The sequence below is a fragment of the Gouania willdenowi genome, chromosome 5, assembly GCF_900634775.1.
Source record: "Gouania willdenowi chromosome 5, fGouWil2.1, whole genome shotgun sequence".
NCBI lineage: Eukaryota > Metazoa > Chordata > Actinopteri > Blenniiformes > Gobiesocidae > Gouania > Gouania willdenowi.
The window spans coordinates 31141506-31164905 of record NC_041048.1 but is presented as its reverse complement, the minus strand read 5'-3'; the positions used below and the strand labels follow the sequence as shown (position 1 = coordinate 31164905).

General features: G+C 38.9%; 1 protein-coding gene and 1 pseudogene across 2 annotated transcripts in view; one reads left to right on the top strand and one right to left on the bottom strand.

The window, feature by feature from the left end:
* cntn4 (contactin 4) overlaps positions 1 to 23400 on the top strand; it is a 325246-nt gene that overhangs the window by 254190 nt on the left and 47656 nt on the right. The gene's annotated exons all lie outside the window — the stretch shown is intronic.
* Positions 16364 to 16481, bottom strand: LOC114464160 (uncharacterized; annotated as a pseudogene).

Here is a 23400-nt window from a genome sequence, read left to right as displayed (position 1 = left end):
TTATCCAACATGTTTACCCTGAAATCATTTAGGACCATTTTACACTTTAGTAAGATCTACAATCATGTGTTCTTAAAGTGTACAAAAACAAGACCACATATGTTCAGGATAAAATGTTTACTTAGTTCTTTTAAGATGTTGTATTGTCATATAAATATGGGTTATCGTTTTCTAAAGAACACTTTGATGGTTGTTTTCCACATCTTCGTTCATCAGCACTGCAAAATGTAAACACACCAGGGACAGGAATGAAGTTGTGGTAGGATGACCGGCAGCAGAGGGGACGACAGTGTAACATTTTTACAGTGAATCCCCAAAACAGTAAACCAAAAACCGACACAAAGAAAAGGGCATTGGGATGCCAGAGTACATTTTACAAATCCTGAACATCTACTTTACTCTGTTTTCTTTATTGTCAGCTTAATCAGTTCTGCTCACTCAGGGTTCCTCCCTCCAACTGAGGCTGGGCCTCCATTTATAGACAGTCTATAGCTGTAACTCATAGGCAAACCAAACCCAATCTAAAATCAATTAACTCAGTAACAAAATAAATTATCATAAACATACAAAACAACAAAATATGAATTGTCCAAGCATCCACAATAAACTAATGTTAATTCATTCACCTCCAATGTTTTAAAAATCCATAACAAACAAGAATTACACAAACACCCCTGTACAAATGGTTTGTCCCAACACCAGCCCACCAAACACCCATATTTATATGACTTGGTTTAGTCTTTCTGGTTTCCTGCAAATCTGGAAGTGCTGCTGTTAAAATGGTGGTGAGTTAGCTGCTAACAAACAAATGCTGGTAGGCCTTTCCCTGCACAGTGGAAGTTGTTTGACTGGTAACATGGTTATCGAAGAGGGTGAACAAGCATAATGAAACCAGTAACCAGAACAATGATAACTGACAGATGAATGGAATGATGATGGCAGTAGCAACAAGTCAACAGATGTTAAGCTGCCGGCATTAGCTGACTGTGCTCACTACCTATAGTGTGAGTGTCACGGCTCACTCCGTGACAGAAGCATTAAGCACTAAGAAGAGAAAATGCTTAAATGCTTTGCATGGAAAAAGTGAGTTGTAGCCAAATTGATTGTCAGAAAATAAATGAAAAAAATGCTGTCTGTTATCACTAAACTCTTTATTTTGAATTGCTAAAAATAACCACTAACTGAAACAATAAAAAAAAAAATCAGATTCAGAATACTTTATTTATCAACATGGGGCTATTCATTTTCAGTTACATCCCATCCAAGAAACATGAAAAGACAATCACATATAACATGGGAGTACAGGAATGGGAGAACTGTGGGTCTCCCAAAGGGCAGCACCTTATCTTAGATTTGGATGTTATATGTACAGTTGTGTTAAAAAGTGTTTGCCCCCTTTGCCTTCTTACTTTTTTGTATGTTTTCCACACTTAAATGTTTCAGATCATCAAAGCTACATGGCCCTGTATGAAAAAGTGTTTGTCCTCCAGCTCCTGTTAAAACATACGTAACTGTGGTTGATCACACCTGAGTTCAATTTCTGTAGCCACACCCAGGCCTGATTACTTCACACCTGTCATCAATCTAGAAATCACTTTAATAGGACCTACCTGACAAATTGAAGTAGACCAAAATATCCACAAAAGCTATAGACATCATTCCGAAATCCAAAGACATTCAGGACCTAATGAGAAAAAAAGTAATTGAAATCTATCAGTCGGGAAAAGGTTGTAAAGCCATTTCTAAAGCTTTGGGACTCCAGCAAACCACAGTGAGAGCCATTACCCACAAATGGCCAAAACATGGAACAGTGGTGAACTTTCCCAAGAGTGGCCGGCCGGCCAAAATTACCCCAAGAGCGCAGCGACGACTCATCCAAGAGGTGACAAAAGACTTCACAACAACATCTAAATGACTGCAGGCATCACTTGCCTCAGTTAAGGTCAGTGTTCATGATTCCACCACAGGAGACTGGGCAAAAATGGACTGCATGGTGGAGTTCTAAGACAAAAACCACTGCGAAGCAAAAAGAACATTAAGGCTTATCTCATTTTTGACAGAAAACATCTTGATGAACCCCAAGACTTTTGGGAAAATATTCTGTAGACTGACAAGACAAAAGTTGAACTTTTCAGAAGGTCTGTGTCCCATTACATCTGGTGTAAAAGTAAAACCGCATTTCAGAAAAAGAACATCAAACCAACAGTAAAATATGGTGGTGGCAGTGTGATGGTCTGCTTCAGAACCTGAAAGACTTGCTATGATAAAAGGAAGCATGAATTCTGCTGTCTACCAAAAATCCTGAAGGAGAATGTTCAACCATCTGTTCGTGACCTCAAGCTGAAGCGAACTTGGGTTCTACAGCAGGACAATGATCCAAAACACACCAGCAAGTCCACTTCTGAATGGCTGAAGAAAAACTAAATGAAGACTTTGAAGTGGCCTAGTCAAAGTCCTAACCTCAATCCTATTGAGATGCTGCGGCATGACCTTAAAAAGGCAGTTCATGCTCGAAAACCGTCCACTGTGGCTGAATTACAACAATTCTTCAAAGATAAGTGGGCCAAAATTCTTCCACTGCGTTGTAAAAGACTCATTGCAAGTTATCGCAAACACTTGATTGCAGTAGTTGCTGCTAAGGGTGGCCCATCTAGTTATTAGGTTTAGGTAGCAAACACTTTTTCACACAGGGCCATGTAGCTTTGGATTTTTTTCTTTTTTATTTATAAAACCCTTCATTTAAAAACTGCATTTTGTATTTACTACTTATCTTTCACTAATGTTTAAATTTGTTTGATCTGAAACATTTAAGTGTGTAAAACATGCAAAAAAGTAAGATCAGGAAGGGGGCAAACACTTTTTCACACCACTGTATTTGTGCTCTTTTTCACGAATTTTGGAAACAAAAGAGAGATTGGATATTGGCCTATAATTGGACAAGTCACGTAGGTTTTTTAAGGAGAGGTTTTATTAAAGGGGTTTTAAAGGCCTGTGGTACATAACGTTTCTAGTTAATCCAGTTCACCATATTAGTGCTGTTGCAATATCATATGGATCAGAGAGGTAAGCATTGATGGAACTAAATCTTTAAATCTAGCCACAGCTTTTTCAGACAGTGATCTACTATAATGTACTCATCTCTCAGAATTCAAACAGGCTGATATTTTGAATTCAAAGGATAACAGGAAGTAATCTGAAAGATTGGGATTTTGAGGATATATTGTCAGGTGGTCAATATCTAAACCATATGTTAGAACAAGGTCCGGGGCATGATTAATATAATGAGTTGGTTTGTTTACATTTTGTATAAAGCCGATTGAATCTAATGGTGAGGTAAACAATTTATTTAAGCTGCTGTTTTCATCATCAACATGAATGTTAAAGTCACCTACTATGATAGATTTATCAGTGCTTAGCACCAGATCAGTGAGAGTCAGAGAATTCAGAGAGAAACTCTGAATATGGACCAGGAGGACGGTAAACTATAACCAATACAGTGGGTTTTTCTATCTTGTTTTTTGAAGAGAGAGGCTTCCCAATTATTTTGGTTAAGTTTAGTTTCTGGGGTGACCGATAAGCTTGAGTAAAAAAATTTTGCCACTTCTCCTCCCTGACCACTCTCACGGGGAATATGGTGATTACCATAATTGGGAGGGCTGGCTTCATCAAGAGCAACAAGATTCAATTCATGTCTCATATGTGCAATTCTTACTTGCCGTCTCTGTATAAAACTTAAATGTGGTCATAGTTACTCGAATATAACTGAGAAATAAATAAGTTTTGGGAAATTGACCTAAATGCCAAGCTTTGCATCTCCACATTTGTTCATGTAGATGATTTGGGCCAAATGTACCCTTTGAGTTTTGTTTTAAAAAAAAATCTAACTTTTAATTCTACCATAATATTAACACTCAGGTTGAGGAGCATGCATGATGAATTAATCAGCGGGTATAAGAAATTACTATTGCAGGATGTTCTCTGACTCATTTCGTGCCTGGAGCAGTTTTGAATTCATCTGCTGGGTGTGTTAAAAGCTTTAAGTGGTTTCTGCTAATGTTAGAGCTTGTATGTGCCAAACCGAAGATTACACATTTTACGTGTTGTCTTATTGAGTTAGATATCAAAGATGTAGGAGTTTTTTTTTTTTTTTTTGTACAGCAGAGATGCTAGTTTGTCCATATTCTACTAAGGACTAAACTTTCTCTCAAACTGATTTTATTTACAGTAGTCTTCATCCTCCCGTATACGGGCCCTGGTGCATATCATACACATCTTCTACTTTGGGAAAGCAAATAAGTATTGCTGTCACGTAGACGAGACGATGTCTTGCAGAGTGATCTCCATTTATAGGCCCATCTGCTCAGCCAGACGCACTCAGCGTCAGGAGAACACCAAAACTGTGGAATTGAATTTAGCATTAAATTACCAATCACAGATCTTATCTTTTCTTAACTCCTTGGTTCTTTTTCAAGCAAGATTTTAATAAGAGCCTCATCAAATGTCTCAGTGCTTGATGTTATGAAGACCTCAAATTAATAAGTACTGTACGGAGGCATGTTTATTAATAATAGCAGTGATTAAATGATGTGTGTGAACGGGCTACCCTTCACTGCTATTCCTGGCACCTTCTCAGGCAGCATGCTGTTAGTCTTATTAAAAACAATGTTTATCATGTTTAAATGTCACTTCCAATTTTTTCACATCAGATCTCTAATTTTCTCATTTGTCTCTAATTGAACATCTGCTTGTAAAGCACAGTCCTGATATTCAGTGGAGGTTTGAAGCGTGAGTGAACAATGCCAGGTCTGAATACTGAAAGCCTACTGGCCCAGAAGGACTCATTCCATTACCCTGCCTGAAGGATAGGTTTACCACCTTAGAAAAAAATATCCAAGGAAAGCTGACTGTTGCTTTTCATTGCCCCTTTGCGTAAACCTCTCCACTTGGTCTGCAGATTGTAAATGTCTCACAAAGAAATGCAGTCGCAATTCTGCCGAGGATAGGAGACAACGGAGGATTAGCGCTTTGCTGATCCTGGCAGCTGCAGACAACGCCCTGCGCTGAGACGGGCGAGCACAGCACACACAACCACACAGCAGATTGAATGTTTTATTTATCCAAACACGTCTCGCAGTAATAGCTTTTCAGGATGCAGAATTCCCCTTATTGACTTGTTTTAAACATCAGTTTGGTAGAATATCTATATCTTTATTTGTTAAAAATGAAAGGTCTTAGGAGCACTTTTCATCTACTTTCAAAGCTATTACATTGGAAGCACATGTTCTTGTGTCGCAGTGTCCTTGAGTAAGACACTGAAACCTAAATTGCTCCCATTGGAGGGTTTGGCCCGTACAAGACAGCTAAAGGTGCGTTTATTCCAGAAGGTTTGATTGTACTGGGAATAATATCTTCTTTTTCTTTGGTTTGCTGTTACACTTTACTTTTGGAAGTCAAGACATGATAAGCAACAAATATAAAAAACAGCACATAAGGATTATAACAGTTGCTTGTTTCTGGTGATAGTGTCCGCATTTAAAAAAGATAAAGTAGCATATATGCAGACCTAACAAATAGTCCTATCATGCTCAGTTACACCTAGATGCATCCCTGTAGAGGGTAATGTTTCCAGCGCATTGCTCTTCAATAATATTTGTTCGAAATTTGTTCTCTTTTTAACTGGCTAGTGAGCTGAAACCCTTTTTACAAGCAAACCAAAAATTGACATTTAGAAAGGCATGAAAAGGTTGAACTGCAATCTATTTATTCACATCACAGTTAAACTGATGAAAAGGAAAAAAAAATACTAAAGCATCTGCTGCCATTAGTGCTTGGGGCAGTCTGACTGCTTGTACATATGGCAATCTGAGCACTATCCAACTAATTCCTACATGAACCAAAGACTATGAAGCGAAAGTGTATTTGCCCTAAGACATAGTGACAATGGAGTTACAATTAGAGTTATTGGATAACTTGTCCTACTGCTGCCAAAGTGGTATTTCAATGCTTTAAAAAGTGAGTGTAGTCTAGAGGCTTCACAATATTGGGGATTAAAGGGTATAGCAGGTAAAAAACAAACTCTAGCAGACATTCTTGAATGCAGTGCATATTTCTTGTACCAACACCCAAACTTCCCTAAATAAGGGGAAGGTTAATCATAGATTTGAATCAGGAATTGAAAAAAAAAAAGAAGAACACCGCAATTTAGTACATCCAGTGTAAATGTTTTCTAAGAGGGGTTGGATGTTAACTTTTAAACTGGGTTGTGTGGTGTGGTGGGTTGATGCCACCTGTGTTTGGGTGTGTATGTGTGTGCGTCTCTTCATGTCTGTGAGTGCTATCATTTGAACACACGTAGAACCACTAACACACTAATAGGACTTCCTAGGGATAGTTTTTATCCCATTTACTCGTAACCGGATACAGTTGGTACGGATGATGCAATGCATGGTCCTCATTATTGGATCACCTTCTTTTCATTATCGCCCCCAAAGTCACCTTGCCACATGGTGGGGCGGAGACCTAACCACTCCCCACCACCTGAGCCACCCAATATGGTTTGTGTGACTGACAAGGGCACAGACTCATTTTGCTTTCACATGTTTTTTTCTCCTGGCCACCCACAATGTGACTCTGTTACAAGTTAACATCAATCATAGCTTGGTCTATTTATGACTCTAATATGGAGGTTGACTACTCTGTTGCTAATACGACATGCTGTAATTATCAGGCAAACATGGGTTTTTGATTGGCGGAGGCAACTGAGCAATTCAGACTGGACTTTTATTAAGTTTCTTTGTTCACCACTGAACTATTTTATATGAAACTTGGTTAACTTTTTATCGTATCTTGATTAACTCCTTTTTTAAGCATTTGGTACTATTTTTTGCTAGTATTAGCCTCACCAATCAATTTTTGAAGTTCCTTTCTCAATAGTCGTGGGTAACGAGCTACTATAGCCATAGCATCTAGAAACTACTGCTAGACCAGGGTTTAAAGCAAAAAAAAAAAAAAATTAAATGTTTTCAGCCAAAATAATTCACATGTAATTCGTGTAATGATGTTATATGGACATTTTTCTTATTCTATCGTAACAAGTCCGCTTTTTAGGTCTGTTTTTAAAGAAAAATGTTACATTTAAGTAGAAGCTATCAATGGAAACTGGTGTATTTTGGTGTGGCTTATTTACACTGAAATGACAATTACATCTTTTTATTGAACACATGTAATAAACAAAATACAAAATACAAAATGTTCACCTGCACTACTCATCAATGCACTACTGCACTATTATCTTATTATTATTATTATTGTATTTTTATTTTATTTCATTATTATTATTATTATTATTATTATTATTATTATTATTATTATTATCTTGTTATTTTTATTTAGTTTGCACATATTAGTCTAACTACTCTTATATTTATGTTTATACTTCTTTTTTTATTTATTTATTTTTCTTTATTCTAGTTGATTGTTATTATTTAATGTTACACTACCTGAGAGAGCACAGGTCACCAAAAGAAATTCCTCGTGTGTATTCATACACCCCTGGCCAATAAAGTTGATTCTGATTCTGATTCTGATTCTGATTCAATATGATGCTTGTGAATTTGATATCGCCAGCCTTAAAAGTGCAATTTTATCCACAGCGATTGATTTGATTAAATCTACCAGCGGCTGGGACAGCTGAAGCGACAGGTAGTGTTCTGCTTTAAAGCCACAGACACAAATTTTAAGTTCACAGACACGGTTAGGCATGGCGGTTCTCGTCTCCGTTGTTGTTATGCATGCACTGGGCAAACAGGAGGTATTGACAAGTTTGGCCACAGCTGCCTTGTGTGTAGCTTCGGATTGGTGGCGGATCAGGACTTTTTGGCCATTGCTGCCATATTTCAATTTCTTGTGGCAAGCCACGCACATACATGCACCTGCTACCTTCATTGCGAAATGCCATCGTCTCCCACTTCGTCAAGCCAATGCCCATTTTTTGCTCTGTTATCGACACTTGCTACTTGTGCCCCTTCTTCCAAAAACAGAGAGTCCATGCTGACATGCTAGGTTAGCTTGACCCCACCTCTCAGATCAACTTGCAGCATCAATTGGCTGTTAATTGTTATGTTGATACCTGACGAATATGGACATGTGAAAGCCTGATAAGTTTGGTTTGGTCCCGAACAAAGGCACGCGCATCACAGAGTTATAACCTTCAACGTTTTAGTAGCCTAGCCACTCCTTTCACTCTTCCTTCAGTCTTTCTCTTCCCATTATCCTCTTCAAAAGCTCCATACACGAGGCACCCACTATATAGTCCTCTGTCTTAGCGTATTTGACCAAATTTGCCCAATCTTTTCTCTGTGCGGGAACGCGAAACAATTATCTGTGACTGAGCTGAGCGCTACGGAGCTGTGCATCACCCGCGGAGCACACATTGTGTTGTGAAGAAGGGGAGGAACGCACAAGCATAGAACAGAAGCACACTCACGGTCGTGTGGCCAAGCAAGGCTTCTTTACAGGACTGATAACCTTGGGAAGAGGCATCATTTTCAATATTATATATATATATATATATATATATATATATATATATATATATATATATATATTCAATTTTTTTTGATGAATTGAAGGAAATTTTCCTTCAAATTCCTTAATTGACTGAAATTCGTTGTAGAGATGGAAAACTTTAAACCCTGAGCTAAACCCTGACATAATCTGCAAATCTGCCAAGCATTGAAAACAGATTGTCGTAAAATTGTTGTAAAAGTAGTTTTTCACCAAACACCATGAAATGTTGGTTTAATCCGCACATCATACAGTCTTTGTTGGACTCTTGCAGTTCCATATTGTGGTAATGTGTTGTAATGTGTTGCCTAAGGAGTAGTTTTTGCTACTTGCTAACTCTCATAAAAGACAAGCACTAAAAGGCAGTCTGGTATTCTGTGCTTTACAACCTGAACACATAACTTTTATTAACAGAAAGTCGTGGATGCATGTGCTACCAAAAGGAGTAGTGAAATCCAACTGTTTTCAAAGATCAATGGATTTTCACCTTCTCAGTTCAGCTTCATCAGTGCATTCACCTTTGTCAGACAAACACACGTGGTTCCATTTTTATACACTGAACAAAAATATAAATGCAACACTTTTGTTTTATCTCCCATTTTTCATGAGCTGAACTCAAAGATCTAAAACATTTTCTGAGAGGTCATCCATCCCACCTCACAGGTGGGATGGATGCTGATTAGACAGCATGATTATTGCACAATGTCTTGAATTACCAAGACATTTTACATAATCCTATGGTAAGTGCTGTAAAAAAAACCATAAAATAAATTATTTTCAAATTAAAAAATGTATTAGTTACTAAATCAATACAACCGTAAAACATTTTTCTCCTTCATTATCAATGTAAGCCTGAGATTTACAACCTATGAGTCAGTGATGCTTGTAATGAAATAACACTTCACATCTTATTGACATCCTGTTGCGATAGTTCTGCCTTAAAAGATCAATAATTTGTCGATCCACCTGCTTTAAGTGGATCACCCCTACATACAGGTATATATTTTTAAATCGGATTCTGAAAAATTCATTCCCTCACCCCCCATAAAGCTCACTGCACGTCACTGGCCTGCAGCATTCAATTTCATGAATGCATTCATTTATTTATTTTTTTTAATTTACTTTATTTTACTAGTAGTACTAATGGTTACAATTTAACAGATCCTTCTCTGGACCAAAAATCGAGCAGTTATGGCGTAATCCTCTCAATGAGGATTTACCCTTTATTAAATCCCTGTCCAGCAATAAAGTGCATTCTGAGATTGTTTGCTCAGATTAGGTCAGAAGCCTCCTTACACGTCTGCATCGTTCTTAGCGCTCAGTGGGATTATTTTTATCTTGAAGACTGTGGCTGATATCATTTTTCAAAGTGAGAATCCGCCAGCGCAGCATGAGTAATCCATCTTGCTTCCTCTGACAATTTCCTGTGGAACATGTGTGTGCTCTTTATTCCTGAAGGGATATCTTAGCGCTCGAGTGAAGCGCAGATGAATATCTCTGTAAGAGGGAATAAACCAGGAGAGCAATTTGTGATTAAAGGGATCCTCTGGAAGTATATACACCTTGCTTCAACCCCCAGTGCTTACGTGTGGGCACGGACCAATAAACTCCCTTTCCTTGCAATGCAATTACCAATACAATCACATCATGTTCCACAGGAGAGAATTAAGATGTTCTCAGTCAATTTGCTTCATTAAGACACCTTCCTATTAAAAACGCTCACTTTTACACAACATTTAATCTGGGAAGGGTCCTTTACACCAAGGTCCTTTGATACTTGTGTGTGTGTGTACGTGCTCGTCTCAAGGAGACTTTTTTACTAATTAAACGTACTGATAGAGTAACAGTGTTTTAATGCCTGGAGCTGGTACTGAGATCCCATGTGGCCTTAGTACCTTTATTTGTTTAAATTAAAATGGACAAGTTCTTCTTTATGCAGAACAAGGTTTTACATATTATTGTAATTCAGAATATAAAGACAAGTTATTCCTGAATTTACCAGTGTTGCATTTAACAAGTTGGTTAAAGTAAAAGGAAATGTGTTGAAAGCATTTTCTCTCGATTTGGTTATACTTTAGTAACTTGGACACTCTTTTTACTGCTTCGTGTATTATTTGTAGTGTCATGAAAGGCTGACTTAGTTGTTATAATACAGTTTCCATATTGATGAGTATCTTTTCTCTTCATTCCATCTATCTTTCCATCTATGCTTATTATAATCAGTTTAAAGCTGCAGTATGTAGAATCCAAAAGAGGAGCTTATTCCAGCTGACAGAAAAAGACCAGCCACTATCCTCACTCAGGGTTAAACCATTCACACTACAAACTATAGGAGTGAGCTGGAATACTTAATTTTTTTTTTAAATTTTATACCTGTGGAATCCTTAAAATATTTTAATTTAGAAGTTTTGTAGGCATACAAATGACGATAGCTGATGTTCAGATGTTAGATGCACAGTGTTTTCCATCCGTATTTCCAGGAATGCTTGAAAATAGAGAACCACCAAAGTGTAAAAGTTTGAGCTTTGCTGACGCTCACTTTATTCTCGAGAGAAAATAATTTTGCATGTGCTTCATGGCCTGAGTCACAATTGGATGAGAAAGCAGCAGCAGAGTTTTTCAATAAACAGGAATATCTGTCTCTCAACATTGTAACAACTTGAAAAATAAACTGCAAACAGACTGACAATGAATGGAAGAGGTCAAAAAGTCTCTGAACTTCATGTCATAAGAAAAAAGTATTTTTGCTAACTGATTTAACTCAACAAGATTTTGCACAATGCACAACAGAACAAACTAAACACGTTTGAGTATTTCTAAAATAATTTGGTGTATTTGCAATTTCAGAGACTTGGTAGGTAAAATAAATCACTGCTGCATAGTTTAAAGGGGGATAATATAGGTTTTGAAAGAGGGGGCAGTGGTATCTCTGGATAATATATATTGAATGTTTAAGTTCAGAAGCAAACCTATTTTGATAGAGCACCAACATCCTTTATTTGTCAATGTATTAAGGAAATTGCTGCATTGTGTAAAAAAAAAACAACAATGATATTGTCTTGTTGTGGTGACTTTGACAATTAGATTCATTGAAATAATGTATCTTCCTTTATATCAAAAGGAATATATTTTGGTATTATGGTTGGCTTTGATCTTTAGAATAACAAATGACATATTTATTCTAATATAATTCATGGCTCCGTATTACTAGTGGAATATTAGTGTCTGATGTAAGTGATCACTTACCGATTTTGTATAATATTAGTAAAGAATCAAATGCAGAAACTAATTCATATAGAAATAATTTAGACTTATTCCTGAGACTGTATGACCAGCACAGTGTGGTGAGAAGAATAAAATTCAATGGGAAGAGAACACTCTCATAAAAGCTTTGCAAAAGAAAATTAAACCGTAAAATGAATGTGTTAAACACATGAGGACAAGTATAGAAAAATATTGCTTTTCTGAATAGATTACAAAACAATCCTATGCTGCTTCAGCAACATTAAAAATGACTTTCCAAAACCTTTGATAAAACATGATAAGTCAACTGTTGAGACAGAGTATTGTCAATTTTAATATAGTCCCATTGTTTACAAAAGAAAAAAAAAAGTCTCCCAGCTGTGAAGATTTGGATCCTGAATTTAGGTTTAATGAAAGTAATTAAAAGTTTCTTGGTGGTGTCTGTCAGTGACTTCTTAGAAGTAATTACAAAATTTAAGAGTAAAAAATCCACTGATGGAAATAGTTTGTCATATTCCCTAGTCTTAAATGTCCTTCAGCATCAGAACACACCTGGGCATGATACAGTATCATGCCCACATGCATTACTGCTGGGGGTAGGGAACCCTACATTATCAATGTTAACCACTGTAATTAACATGATTTTTTTTCTTTTTTTTTTATTAATTGACTGTCAGGGTTTAAACTTTCTTCAGTTGTATATATATTTTAACCCAAACCCTTAATATAGATTGTTTTCCCTGTAATTAGTAATGTGATTATAGCTTCATTGATATATCTTTTTGCACTATTATCTACAGTATGTTTGTATTTATTATTGTTTTTACTCTCTGCTCTTGTTTAATCATGCTGCTTTCCCCTCTGGTGATCAATAAAGGTGTATTCTATTCTATGATTGGGGCACATTGTGGCACCGAGCTTAGCAACACTGCCTTTCAGCTAATGGACTCCAGATTGACACGTTACGGAAAGTTTGCAAATTTAGAGGTTTGTTTTTTAAAAAAACAACACCTGCCTGAAATATAACACATTAATTGAAGTTTTATGCATAAGGCTGACATTATAAAGTCATTATTTTGACATGACACCTGTCATTAGCATGAATAAGGTCTCATGAAGGCTGTCATTAAGTGTCGTTCTTTACCCTACTCTAACCCTTCGTTACCCTAAGCTTACCTAACCCCACTACATCTCTCCACCTAACCCAAAAAATGCCATCATAACTCCAAAGGTGTCTCAATTTAGGGCTCTATTCTCCCGTCTGGACTTCTCCGGTCCAGGCTGCTGACACGCTCACCACGAGTAAAGAAGCCAAAAAGCGTGTATGTGTGAAAGAAGGCGGGTTGAAGGAAAGGAGGCGGTGATGTCATTTTTTTTGGGCTGTCCAGAAATCACGGAACATGGAGTTTTCCCAATGCTTGTAAATGTTATTGAAATCTGTGAAAATGATAAAGTTCACTTTTAATTTGAAATGCCTTCATTGGTAAACAATGTAACAGGTTGACTTGATCAGATCATAGATCAGATTATTGTAGTGTGACTGAATCACAGTTAAAATCTATCTCCTTGATCGCTTCATCAGCATCATCGTCTTCATCATCATCGCTGTAAAGTGTGACCAAGTTAGATGCGCTGGAGATATGAGGAAATAACGCTGCCGCAGAGTGTCCTGTTCTAATACACAGGGATGTTTGCAGTGAAACAGAACTATTGGCTTCCACAATATGCAGTTTTAAATATAAATTGTTGAAAGCGATCTGAGCTGAGTCTCATTAAAATATGTTTGGGAATCACTGTGACCAAAATGGACAGAAGACTGCGTTTGTCACAGTTTTAATTAATCGCGGCTTCAAATGTAACTAAGTCCATGTTTCTAGTGCAATATAATGTTTCACCTAATCGGGGCGCTGCAGTTGTTCCAGGGTTAGAAGCGCGTAAGAAGAAAAAAAAACGTATGCACATTGGAGAATGCACGTAAAGCCAGATTTGAATGGGAACGCCCACATTTCAGGGCTGCTCCACCCACAGTGCGTAACTGGGATGAATGTGCACAGCGACTGACTTAAGTACAGGGGGATAATAGCACACAGCCAAAAATAGACTTGGGACTTACGCGCATGGGAGAATAGACCCCTTAGCAAACAACACTTAATGACACTTGACATATAATGACAGCGTATAGTCAGCCTTATGTATAAGACTTCAAATAAAGTGTGACAAAATACACTTGTACTTTGACCAAGATGGGCACAAGTAGTTGTTGATCAATATACACATTTAAAGCCCTTTAAAGACTTAAAGGGGACATATCATGGTTTTAAATCCTTCCTTTTTAGATATAAATCATACATCTATAAAGCGGAACTGCACTGCTTGGGTCTGAATTCCTCATTATTATAGCTCCCCAGACCCCTTTTCTACCCCTTTTCCGATGTGCTTCTAAGAGCATCTCGTTTTGGTGCGGTCTCTTTAAATGTAAATCAGACACTTCATACCCCGCCCCCTCTCCAGGTTCAACTCCACCCTGCTCGGCCATTTTTGTAGTTTGATAGAAGAGATATGGCTATGTAGCGGCGCATAAAAAGTTTATTCACACGTTATTTACACAATGTCAACAATGGAATACTTGTCCATCCAGCTTTACATGTTTGAGCCAGAGTCTGACCCGGCGGAGCGAGATGAAAATGAAGATGATGAACCTGCAGAACCCTAACAAGTGAGCTAACACAAGCACCGAGCTAACGCTAGCGCCAAGCTAACGTCACGAAATGCATTTTAATACAGTCTTTTCGGAGACAAAAACGGCAAAATGAAATGACTAATGAAAACTTTAGACTTAAATTAAATCACGTAGGCCATATCATCAAGGATCTAAAACGAGCACACAGCGCTAACATATGAAGACGGTGCAACTGCTAATGCTAACAAAACAATGACAGGGACGTCTTATCATCACACTTTTTAGCGTTATTTACAGCTTACCGAAGTGCTCTGTTCGTCGTCTCCAGAGATAGAAGGAATTGAACCCTCAATCAGACAAAGTCTTTCGGCAAATCCTTCTTTATACTGGCGGAGGTTGCTGAAGCAGTCATCCTTGAAATGCTGCGCGCACACAAAAATGACCTTACCCACAGATGTGGGTACTTTTCCGTGAAAAATAAAACTCAACCAGGCACTTTGAAAAGGTTCTGATGCTGGGAGACGTAATGAAGCATGTGGGTTACTACATCCAACAACCAAACATTTTGATTTCTCTTCTCGTAACTTCTGCATCCTGGAGCTTGGACTACAAAATAAAAGCGAGAAATAAAAATGGCGGATTGCTGGAAGTGTTGGGCCTGGAGTCGGTCCTAATTTGGCAGTTCCGCTGACGTTATTGTTCAAAAAACCTAATAGAGAATCGAAAAATCGAAACAGATTGAAAAATATGACCAAAACAGAATATAAAGATATCAACAGAGCACCTGAAGAGATTAATTTGAACGTTTCTGTGCTTCTAAACAATCTAAGTATACATGAAAATGCATTTAAGGGCTAAAAAAGTGGATTTAGCATGATACGTCCCCTTTAAGTGATTTTGTGATTTTGTTCTGCTTTCTTTTCTAACCATACCATGTTTCTCTTGTATTACACATAAAGATCATTTTAATCTGTTTTTCATAAAGTAGGAGATTAGAATTTGTTTTGCTGCTCTGGCCCTTGACTTTTTTATGCAACAATATTTCAACAGAAGTTTGAGTGCTCGCAGTTGCCCTGAGGACAAGTTTCAATCCACGACTGAAAGACTTGTTCCAATTTACTGTACTTTACTACTAATGGGTAAAAAAAACAAAAAAAAAAAACAGTGTACACTGCAGAGTGCACTGCAGAACAAGCATTTTATTTTGTGTCGATAACTCTCAATCATTTTCTTTTTCTCCAAGTAAGACTTCTCCACACTGGTAGTGGTAGAGGCACTTTGTACGTTACGTTGTTGTTTGGCTTTGACTAATGGCTCCAAAAGATCCTTATAAGACAGGCATTTTCTGCACAGTTAATGGTGTTATCATGCAACCTTTAAATAGTCAAAAGCCTGGAGTCCCCAATTGTATTCCAGCTAATTAATTCCATCAAGTGAATTATTTTTGTAATTTAGCTGAATTAAAAAAAAATTCTAATAATAATAATAATAATAAATGCTTACACACTGAAATTAAGGGGGGGGGGGGGGGGGGCTAAATATCAGTTTTTCAATGTACAGGTTTTCTGCTCTTGATATTACTTTAAGGTTTATTAAACATCTTTATCATCAACCCTGTGGGTTAAAGTGCACATTTAATAATAAATAATAATAATGCATCAGTTTTATATAGCGCTTTATCATAGACACTCAAAGTCGCTTTTACAGAATTAAGGCATTATTCTTTCACTCCACACTTAGTGGTGGTAAGCTACTATTGTAGCCACAGCTGCCCTGGGGCAGACTGACGGAAGCGAGGCTGCCATAGTGCGCCATCGGCCCCTCCGACCACCACCCAAGGACACAATGACAGATACCACTGGGGTGACTGCCACCCCACTGTGGCACCTGGAATTCTCAGTGGTCTCCCATCCAACTACTAACCAGGCCCAGATGTGCTTAGCTTCCGAGATCTAACGGGATCGGGCAATGACAGACTGGTATGGCCACACTATATTTTAACATTAAAAATAGGAATTTTACAGGAATTTCAACACATTTTCTATAGAAGTGATGTGCACATCTCAAGAATGTCAGTTAATAGCAATGATTGGTTATTTTAAACTTAAAATGTAATCATTTTAAGTCTTGAATCTGTCTTTTAGGAAACTTACAATCTTGTATTTGCACAAATATATGGCAAATTCACTAATATGTAATATTTGAAAGGTTTTGCCACTTTTCATTATTAGTTATTATCCCTGCAATTTTACCTCAATTTCTAAGCTGTTATCCTATGCATTCTCTTCTCCAAGCCATCGTAAAGAGCTTTGCCACAGAGTGCTGCAAATGTCAATAACCTGTCAGTGCAGCATGACCACATGTCAGGTTCTGTGTGACCTGGTTTCCACTATCAAGCATATCAACGCTCAAGCTTTGTGTCATTGTGTGGAAGATGGTTTTCCATTACATGAGATAGCTAATGCTGGACAACGTAGACCACAAGGTTATCAGGCTAACCCAGCTGAGGAATCAGGTTTTCTTCAGTTTCAATCTTCATTAAAGATTTTTCACATTTAAGGTATTGGATTGGTTTTGTGTGCAATAGTTTGCAGTGTTTCAACTGCAGATTTAAATGAAATGTCAGACTTTAAAAAGCAAAGGTAGCCAGGCTTTTATAAGAGTTAGTATAAAACACAATAAAAAAGGTTTGATCATGCATTTAATAATAATAAAGACATCAATATATATGTTTATATGGAATTTAAATGTGTAGTTTTAAGAGATGCAAAACTGTAAAATAAAAATAACACTGAATCCAATGTTGATGGTTACCTGATTGCACACATTTTACCAAAACTACTCATTTTTAACTAATTACACTGAAGATAAATTGCTGTACATTAAAGGATATTTGGTCATTCGAACATAAAAAGGATCAAGCAGGTCAGAAATTTTGAATGTATACAGACGCAGAATCATGGAATAATTGTTGAATGGCCCAAACAACCAAGCAAATTTACTGTAGTTAATATTGTATTGTTTGTTAATGCTTAAGCAACTCCTTAATATATTGTTGAATTTATTTTGGAAGACAGCAGCTTTACATTTCAAAGCAATCTAAAGTTAATGATTGGTTCTGTTTAGTTATGCTCACATCATTTTCTGTACCTAATGATCCAAGTGACAATGTGAGAGTCATCGGTATGGGTCTGACTACGGCAAATAAATCAATATCAATTACACCTGTATTGGAAAATTGTCAAAGTAAAGGCCCTGGTGTCTCTGCTTCTCCAATACAATGCTATCGCTATGTTGACAAAGCATGAAAACTTAGATAAAGAAAAAAAAAAACACTTTCCAAGTTTTGAAAGCAGCCGTTGCTTACATCATAGGAAACACGAAAGCTAGTTTCTAATCTCATGATGCTGCTTATCAAGCATAGACATCTGACGGGCCGTTACGTGGTTGCATCAATCTCTGCATGTTCTATCATCCTGGGTCTACGCTGCCCATGCTGGGTGAGATTTATGTCACTGACAAGGCTGTTTCTCTCCAGCACAGCCCACTGCAGAGAGCCATAGGGGAGACAGCCTTTCCATTTATCAGACAGGACCACCCACTCCCCCTCCCCCCCACCCCCTCCCTTTTCCATTCTACACCTCTGGGTTTTGGAAGCAGTTGAGAGCCTTGATCAACACCTGAAGTTAGGTCACACCCCCTACCCTGTCCCACAGGTTACCGTGACCTGTCTTTGTGCCCACCCTGATGTTAGAGTTGCTGACGGTTTTGATACAATTACGATTAGAAACATCACCTGCAGGGTAGGTCGATGAGAGCCTGTGCGGTTTGGGTCAGAAGTAGAACTCATTGCTTTATCTGTGAGCTCACAATCACAAGCAAACAGAATATCAAACACACTCCCTCCAGGCCAGATCGTGATAGCAGATTACAGGGCCTGGTTCTTAACCACAACAGTGATTATGGGTAAATAATGCACATTTCATTAATGCTAAATGCTTCATCGGTTCAATTGTTTATTGTAGTCCAGCAGAAATGTAGCCAAAGTAGTAGTGTCAATGGTGTTGGTGATGGTCAATGCACTACATGTATGTCCATATTCATATTCATTCACTAAGGGGTCTATTCTCCCGTCTAGACTTAAGCGCTTTTTTGCGTGCCTGCAGTTACGAGCCTCTCTCCTACGCGTATTCTCCGGTCCAGGCTGTCGACACGCCGACCACGAGGAGCCAAAAAGTGCGCATGTGTGAATGAAGGCGGGCTGAAGGAAAGGAGGCGGTGATGTCATTTTTTGGGGCTGGAGTTTTTTGGGAACATGGCGTTTTCCCATCGCTTGTGTCATTGAAATCCGTGAAAATGATAAAGTTCACTTTTAATTTGAAATGCCTTCATTGATGAACACTGTAACAGGTTGATTTGATCAGATTATTGATCAGATTATTGCTGTGTAACTGAGTCACAGGTAAAATTTCTCTCATTGATCATCATCGTCTTCATCATCATTGCTGTAAAGCATGACCGAGTTAGATGCGCTTGAGATATGAGGAAATAACCTGAATGCAGAGCGTCCTGCTTTATTACAGAGGAATGTTTGCTATTACTGTTGACTTCCTTAATACACTGTTTTAAATATAAATAGTTTAAAGCGACCTGAGCTGAGCCACATTAAAATGTGTGGGAACAGTTTGTGTTCCATCTTCATTCGCATATGACAGCTTGTTTCACTCTGTAGTGGATCAAACTGTGACTTTAAGTTGGACATAGTATGAAAATAGTTCACAGAAGTCAGCGTCTGTCATAGTTTTAATTAATCAATTAATTAACGAATCCGTGTGGCTTCAAATGTAACTAAGTCCATATTTCTAGTGCAATATAATGTTTCACCTTATCGGGGCGCTGCACTTATTCTAGGGTTAGAAGCAGTGACGTGCCGTCAGGGTAGGCAAGGTAGGCAGTGCCTACCCAAGGCTGAATTGATATTTTGATTATTTGTTTTAATGATAATTTTTTTTTTTTTTAATCTATTGTATAATTATAAATTATTTATTTTTCCATTTACAATTGCCTACAGTACCTATAAGTTTGAAAGTGTCCGCATTTTGTGCGTTTCATAGCCCAAATTACTAAACAGCGCTATTTTTTCACTCCGCTGTAAGGCAGAGGGAGGTCTTTGATAATGCTGAAATATAAGGTAGATAAGGTAAGACAAGCAGTCCTTTGAAATACATAATGCCCTTGATGCAGTACTCCATAAGGTTGATGAACTATGCAGTATATCAAAAAGTCGAACATAAATGGCTTTTTATGTACATATTTTAGTGTACATTACAGGTTCGGGTACACTAAAATTATACTGCAGTGCACATTCTTACCTTGAAGTTTCAAAGTATGTTTCTATCCTTCTTGCATTTACATTTATTTCTATCCTGTGTTCCAATTATAGAGGGATCACACTTCTCAGCCTCCCCGGTAAGGTCTATTCAGGGGTACTGGAGAGGAGGGTCCGCCGGATAGTTGAACCTCAGATTCAGGAGGAGCAATGTGGTTTTCGTCCTGGCCGTGGAACTGTGGACCAGCTCTACACCCTCAGCAGGGTCCTTGAGGGGTCATGGGAATTCGCCCAACCAGTCCACATGTGTTTTGTGGACCTGGAAAAGGCATTTGACCGTGTCCCTTGGGGATTCCTGTGGGGGGTCCTCCGGAAGTATGGGGTATCGAACCTCCTGATAGGAGCTGTTCGTTCCCTGTATGACCGGAATCAGAGTCTGGTCCGCATTGCCGGCAGTAAGTCGAAATCGTTTCCGGTGAGGGTTGGACTCCGCCAGGGCTGCCCTTTGTCACCGATTCTGTTCATAACTTTTATGAACAGAATTTCTAGGCGCAGTCAGGGCGTTGAGGGGGTCCGGTTCGGGGGCCTCAGTATTGCATCACAGCTTTTTGCAGATGATGTGGTCCTGTTGGCTCCAACATACCGTGACCTTCAACTCTCACTGGATCGGTTCGCAGTGTGAAGCGGCCGGAATGAGAATCAGCACCTCCAAATTCGAGTCCATGGTTCTCGACCGGAAAAAGGTGGAGTGCCTTCTCCGGGTTGGAGATGAGGTTCTGCCCCAGGTGGAGGAGTTCAAGTACCTCGGGGTCTTGTTCACGAGTGAGGGAAGGATGGAGCGAGAGATCGACAGGCGGATTGGTGCGGCGTCTGCAGTGATGCGGAGTCTGCACCAGTCCGTCATTGTAACGAGGGAGCTGAGCCAAAAAGCGAAGCTCTCTATTTACAGGTCGGTCTACGTTCCAACCCTCACCTATGGTCATGAACTTTGGGTCATGACCAAAAGAACAAGATCACGGGTACAAGCGGCCGAAATGAGTTTCCTCCGTAGGGTGGCTGGGCTCTCCCTTAGAGATAGGGTGAGAAGCTCAGTCATTCGGGAGGGGCTCAAAGTAGAGTCGCTGCTCCTCCACATCGAGAAGAGCCAGATGAGGTGGCTCGGGCACCTAATTAGGATGCCCCCTGAACGCCTCCCTTGTGAGGCGTTCAGGGCACGTCCCTCCGGAAGGAGGCCCCGGGGAAGACCCAGGACACGCTGGAGAGACTATGTCTCTCGGCTGGCCTGGGAACGTCTCGGGGACCCCCGGAAGAGCTGGAGGAAGTGGCCGGGGAGAGGGAAGTCTGGGCCTCCCTACTGAGGATGCTGCCCCCGCGACCCGGAAACGGCTAAGCGGGAGAAGATGGATGGATGGATGGATCTATCCTGATACTTAAAAGTAAACCCTAGGGAAGTGAAATATTTTTGTGGTTTGTGGACTCTAATTCCACAATTAGAGTCTTAACTTTTATTTTTTTTCACAAACTGCTTTAACTTATTTTGCGTTTTAATCCTGGCTCTGCTGTCAATCAATACCATTTCATGATTAGAATTTTAGCTGTGATCATCATTATTGTTTGCATGCTGAATTCTATTCCCTTTTTGGAGTTTGATATTGACAGATACTATATGATGCGATTTCTGTATTTGAGCACAACGACATTCCTGCTTTAAAAACTAAGTTTTCTCAAAGCTACACTCAACATACAACTCTCGTGTGTGAGTTTGGGGAAAATTACTTGGATTGTCACAGTTTTATCCCATAGCATTATGTTTATCAAACAGGTCAAAGAGAAAAGTATGTTTTGAGTGTGTGGAAGCGCACAGTAGACAGCACCATATGAATGTGACGACAAAGTCTCAAAATGAATTTGAGAAAAAAAAAGAAAATCAGGCTTCTTTTTTTTACCAGTGGGCCGCACGCTTTCCCAGTGATTCACGGTGCCCCATAGCTGCCGTGTGACTAATTTTCTAACTCTTTCATCTTGTCCCAGAGCAGGGGCGATCATCAGCCACTCGAGGGTGGATCTTTTCCCAAAAAAACACACCTCTGTGTGTTTTTGCAGGATTACAGAAAAGCTGTGCAGTTAGAGCTAGAAATGACATTTTAGGAAAATTACATTCACGTCAATCAAAATCAAACTGGTGTGAGGTTGAAACAAAATGAGTGCCACTTTTGTAAGTCCCACCTGTGAATTATTGATACCCGCCCTTCTCAGGGTGTGGATGGGATATGTCTACTCGCATGATGGAGTCGACATCTTGTCTGGGTTGTGGTGAGAGCAAAGCTAAAACGTGTTAATAGAAAATAGTCCATCTCGTCTTCAACACCTCGGTCGGCTTCTGTATGTATTTGACCTCATCTGCTCCTCCATTAGGTTCATTCTGAGATGATGTCAGACAGCCAGACTGTGCCTTTCTTTTCTGTTTTGTCAGGAAGATAACGGCACCTCTCTGGTATTTATCTGCAAGCTTCTCCAAGCACTGAATGGCTGAGAACAATCTCAGTTCTGTCCGGGGGCAACGGGGGATTTAACTCCCTTTGTTGCACGTATGTTGGCTCACTACACAGCGTGCTTTGTTCAAGATGCATAGTGTACGAGTCACTTGACAGCTATTTAGTCCCTGAGCATAGTGAGAGTGTGGATTTAGGCTGCATGGTGCATAAACAGGTAGTTATGCTGAGTTATTGCTGTGTTCCTGTGCTTGGGTATCATACATTGGGTCAAAGCTTAAAAAGAGGCGTTTGTAATTGATTACAAAGTGTTTTTCTTTCCTTTTATAAGAGCATATTATATTCCTACCTTTAGACATTCTCTAGGTAAAAAACATCTCATTTTGTTTATATGAAATGAAAGATACAATCATATTGACCCTGTGAGAGATAAAAAGCTCAGGCTTCAGTATATTGATATAGTTGTATTGGACATAGTAAATTATAAACTTTACCGGTTTCTTCCTTTTTAAAATGGTAAGGGAATAAAATATATTCATATTCCAAAGCTTTTGAGAGTATGAACTTACCGATAATTAACCTGTGGCTTACATTCACATAAAGTAATGAACAACAAATTAAACCACTGTAGTAGTACTGAAGTGACATGTAATTGCATATCTGTATGTTGCTAACAGTTACTGCTTATTTAAACTTTTGGTTATTTTTTAGAGTGGTAACACTACAATACTGCTATTCTGCTTTGTTTGGCTGGCAGGACCAGTTTTGGTGTGTGAATAAATGGGATTGATGGGTTGGGTGGAGTTGATGGAGGATACAAAAGGTGTTCCCTAACCTCGATTCGAAATGTGCATTCACACCAGATGCAACTTCAGTGACGATAGTTGCTTAAATCACCCGTGATGAGTCGCTTGAGCACATCATTGCTTCATTGCTCCAGTGACGTGAGGACCAGGGAAGTGATGTAGGGAGAAACTCATTGCCACTCAAAGTCGCTTGAAGAGTTCAACATTTTCAACTTTGACTGCCTTCCAGTGATTTAGTCGCTGGAATTACGTTTGTCGCATCGCTTGAAGGGAGGTCGCTTGATG